Source organism: Otolemur garnettii, unplaced genomic scaffold, assembly GCF_000181295.1.
Source record: "Otolemur garnettii isolate 467f Iridium unplaced genomic scaffold, OtoGar3 scaffold00201, whole genome shotgun sequence".
NCBI classification, from domain to species: Eukaryota; Metazoa; Chordata; class Mammalia; order Primates; family Galagidae; genus Otolemur; species Otolemur garnettii.
Genome location: NW_003852596.1, coordinates 1,334,024 through 1,339,132, shown reverse-complemented (window position 1 = coordinate 1,339,132; position 5,109 = coordinate 1,334,024).

Below are 5,109 nucleotides of genomic sequence, written 5' to 3'. Positions count from 1 at the left end.
TCTGCTTCTGTGCCTCTCCTAAGAGCCCTCTCCCAGGGCCTGCTCCTTCTTTAAAAGGGTGTCTTTGTAATTAAGCAGTCCTTTCCCCCCCATCCCCCTTTCTTCCTTTGATCCAGCTTTTTAAGGCCCTTTTTTCCCCATTCAAGACAAGAGGAGTTTCTCACACTGTCCTGTTCCTCTCTTAATATGTTTCTTCTCCTTTACCCTAGAAAAGTTCCCTGAAGTTCTCAGGATGGTTAGAAGTTGTTTTGTTTTGTTTAGGGTACACAGAGGGGGTGAGGGGTATTACCAATAAGGAGGTGGAGAGGATATATTCCCTCTTGGGAAATGCTTGCAACCAGGTAGCCTCCTCCATGGAGACTGAGCATTTGGAATGCATGAGAACAGTCTATTCTTGGGGACTGGTAGAAAATGTCCTTTGCACCCGTTAAGTCCAGCTTAAACCCACTGAAAGCGGTGGAGAGAGGTGAGGTGTGTGTGGTCGTGGCCAAGGCTTTTAGGATGGTAAATGGGTAAATGTTTCCACATCTCCTGTTACATCATCTCTTTCTCCCATGTATTCAGTGGGCTTAGCGATCTGCTTGACAAGTTAATTAGCTAGGGACTAAACCAATGTGTTTGGAATTGTGATCCATTGATTTCCTGTCCCCAGGAATTTTTGGTGGTGTTTTACTATGATGGTCTTTAGCCTTACTTACTTTTCATTCCTTGCTGCCTTTTGTGGACTTTGGTCCAAAATCTAGGGTCCCACCCCTGAGTCAAAGGTTAGAATTTGTCCCAGGAACGAATTTGTCCCATGAAGGAATTTGTCCCATGAAGCAGGCTGACCATCCTCGTCTCCATGGTGGGCTTCTGACCTTTTTAAACCCAGAGAAAGAAGGGAAGTTGCCCCTTCCACGCATAACACACACAATCTGAACATAAAAGAGAGGGGGGAAAATAGGCGGTCATTTGCTTTATAAAAGAATCTACCACAGTTTTCTTTGAAAGAATTAGCTTTCCTAGTTAGTTCCTTTAAATCATGACTTTATATTTAAAAATTTGCTGTAACTGGGCCATCTCAGAAACATTTATCATTTATTACATGAAGGAATACATTAGAGTTTGTTGTGATGATTATTGCTTGAATTAAGTGAGGCCATTATTTGGCCTTTGAAATCTTTTTGTTATATAGATGGAATTAGTTAATTGTGTAAATCACTCTGGCTGGCCACGTTAGCCCCAGCCTACAACTACTTGTAGAAGAGAGCTAGTATTCTTTCTGGAAATAAATCAGACTTTATAGATTTTGAATTAATTTAAGGATGAGACTATCTACCCCATATAGGCAAAATATTTTATTTCTAGTTATTGTATTTGACTAACCCAAAGATCCAGAAAATTGTTTCTGGTAAATAATGGCAACTGATACCGTTCTTAATCTAAGAATCTACAATAAGCTTGCCTAGTGAGCCTATGAGTGAGAGGGACCTGGGCTCTAGCCCAACTCTAACTTGGTTTACCACCCTTGGCAAGTTTTCCCGACAGTAAATTGTAGGGGGTTGGACAGGGTGATTTTGAAAGCCAGTTCTCAGAAGTTTATGGTTCTCTTTCTAGGCCTCAATGTCTGATATAAATGTGAATGGTTGCTAGTGGAATGAAATACAAAAATCATTAGAAATACAATCACATAGTCATCATACATAAAAAAGAGGCCATAAGGATGTATCAATAGAAATGCATTGTGTTTTATATTTTTAGCAACATCAAATTAAGAAGCTAAGACCCTGTCCAACACTCCATCGAGAATTCCATCATCCCTTAACTGATCACGTGCATTACTTTTTTTAGTTTCGTTCAAGTCCTTGTTCTTGTACCAACATGAATTTTACATAGTTAGGAATATGCAAGATTCCCTTTAAATAAGAGCCCACTTAAAACTTAGCTGCATAAACTTGTGTGGAGAAGTGAGGTCAGAACCAGACTGAGTGTGCATGAAGACTCTTATACATTTTGTTTGTTTGTTCCTTTCTTTTTTTGGCTGGGGCCAGGTTTGAACCTGCCACCTCCGGTATATGGGGTCGGTGCCCTGTTCCTTGAACCACAGGCGCCACCCTATACATTTTGGTTTTTAAATGCCAGGAGACCCTATTGGGTTTAATAAGTAATCTCTAAATAAATTCTGTGATTCATGAGTTGTTGTACCTATCTAGCAAAGCTGTTAATTGTATTCCTTTGACCTCCTATTATCCCGTTCTCATTCTTTTAACCAAAAAGACTAGGATCCATGGTTTACTTTGTCTAAATAATTGGCAACAATTCTTAAATCACTGTATCATGATATCAAGACAGTAAAAAATTGAGTAGACTGTGAAATCTACAGAATGAGAAAGAAGTAGCAGAAAGACACTGATATGGTTATTTCTTAGCATTGAAAATAATATGTTTAAATTAGACTAAAAATAGCAAGGAAACTAAGGATTTTAGATAATTAAGACATGTAAGTGTACCAGAATGGCCTACATGTAATAGGTTCTTCATTGGAAGCCTTTACCGTGTAGTGAAAGCTCCTTCCACAGTTTTTGAATTTTCCTTTGATAATGAAGGTATAGTATATATGTAATTTCAATTTTCTTTTAGATTTTATTTTTAGAGTCAGAGTCTCACTCTTTTCCTTGGACATGAGGGAAGTGGCATCATTATAGCGAACTTTAACCTCAAATTCCTGGGCTCAAATGATCCCCCTGCCTCAGCCTCCTGAGTAGCTGGGTCTGTAAGCGTGTGACCTCATGCCCAGCTAATTTTTCTATTTTTTCAAGCAGAAACATTCTTGCTATGTTGCTGAGGCTGATCTCGACCTCTTGGCCTCCAGTGATCTTCCTGCCTCCTGCCTAAGCCTCCCAAAGTGATAGGATTTACAGGCATGAACCACTTCTCTTAGGCCATGATCTCAATTTTTTTTTTTTTTTTAGAGACAGAGTGTCACTTTATTGCCCTTGGTAGAGTGCCGTGGAGCCACAGCTCACAGCAACCTCCAACTACTGGGCTTAGGCGATTCTCCTGCCTCAGCCTCCCAAGTAGCTGGGACTAGATCTCTAATTTTTGATGAATTCATTCCTGGAAACCGTGGCTTCTCATACATTAGATTAAATTCCTCTAACTGGAGTAAAAAAGTGGAGTATGGAGTTTCAGTATTTAGAAAGTACGCAGTGAAGTACAAGACCTTTGAGGGGGGTAATATGTGATCATGTAGAAAATGCAAATGGATATGTTTGCCAATATTTCTTAAGGCAAGTCTTGAAAATCTACTCAAATCTACTCTGAAATTTGTAAAGTCACTTTCACTCTTGCCCTAACTCCATGAAATATCATTAGCTTGTATGACTTGAAGTCAGGATCTGGTTTTGTCTGCCCAACCTCTGTCCGACTCACCATGTGACCAAGGGTAAATGAATTAGCTGCTCTAAGCTTCAGTTACTCTTCTGGGAAGCAAGGATATTAATACTTCACAGAGGTGTTTAGGCATGCTTCATATTGGGCACATGCTTTGAGTTCATTGGATGAAAGGTGTTTGCATGATGGCAAAGCAGGCTTATTATAGGGTCCTGAGCAGGTGTTCCCTTTTAATGAGCTTATAATGTCTTATAACATACAGTGCCCCATTGCCTTAGTGACTGTAGTTATACTTGACCCAGCATTTGTGTTGTTGACCCTCTTAGGGTTTTTGGAAAAGCATTAAATATTTTTGTACACTATGGTAAGTTGAGGTTCAAATAAGTGGACTCTAGCATCTTCCCGGGTGATGAAAAATAGCTTCAAAAAGAGACATTGGTTGAAATGTGCCACAGAGATCAGTGAGTTCTACAAAACTCCAAAAGGTAAAAAAGAGTAAAGCCCATTTCCGTGTGTCTGTGTGCGCGCGCGTGCTCATGTTTTAAGGGAGAAAGTTTTGAGTAATATTTGCTCGTGACACGTACTGATGATAGCCAGTAACTGAAACCCAGCCATTGTGGTGTTTTATACACAGCTGGTTTTTATTAATGAAGGAATATTTATGCTTGCTGTACAATTCGTGGCTCATTTCCATGTGTATGTCAGAACTTAAATACCCCCCAAAGCAACATTAAGATAACATTAAATATAACTGTGGCCTAGGTAGAAAGGGTGAATTTGGTGGAGAGTCTACCTTACCTTTGCTGGTGTTGCTTCAGGCCACAGTAACTGTCCCCTCCCCCAACCCCTGCACCAACTTTAGGCATTGACGATGATCCTTTTTTTCTTTCTCATATATCCCAAACTTCACATTTTGATCCTTTTGATGTAGCCAAATGATATGCTCCCCCCCCCTTTATAGTGCCGATAAAACTGATGTATGTGTTTTTTAAGAGCATATTCGCCCTGCACATGCTTCTCATTATCCAAGAGGCCTGGACTCAATCAGCAAAGGAGCAGAGAAACCACATAATTGAAAGGAGAATGACGGTGGTGCATACTTGGAATATTTGTGGGAAGGGGATTGCTGACATCAGAAAATGTAGTGGCCTGAGTGTTAACAGTATTGCAGAGAAATCAGCTTTCTGAGTTTCGGTGTATTGGCATTATTTTTAAAGGAATAAAAATGTGGGCCAGGTTTGACATCCTTTTGTGAAGTTGCCCTGGAAACTTTGATGAAGGTTGTTAGAGAAGAGTTCAATTAAAACTTTTCCCATTAGGAAGTTAATTAGTGCATCCCTCACTCTTTTTGGTGTTTTTTGAGGGGCCCAGATTTGCGTTGAATTAGTGACATTTTTTTCCATGTAAGAGCAACCTCAGATAAAAATCACAGATGGGGAAAATGATTTAGATGGCCTAGTTTGAAGAAATCGAATTTCCTTTTTATTACATTTAGGTTTTCAGTTCAGAGTTTTGTTTTACTCTGTTTATATACAGTGATCACATTTTAGTGTGGTAGCCAGTTTTACTTTTCTGGATCACGGGCTGTAAACCAAAGCTTATTTGAATTTCCCGTATGAGTTAGAGAAATATAACGACTCACAACAAACCATTTTATTAAGGTAACGTTTGATTTTTTTTCCCTTCTACAATTAATTTGTCTTTGCTCTGTGTGTGTGTGTGTGTGTGTGTGTGTGA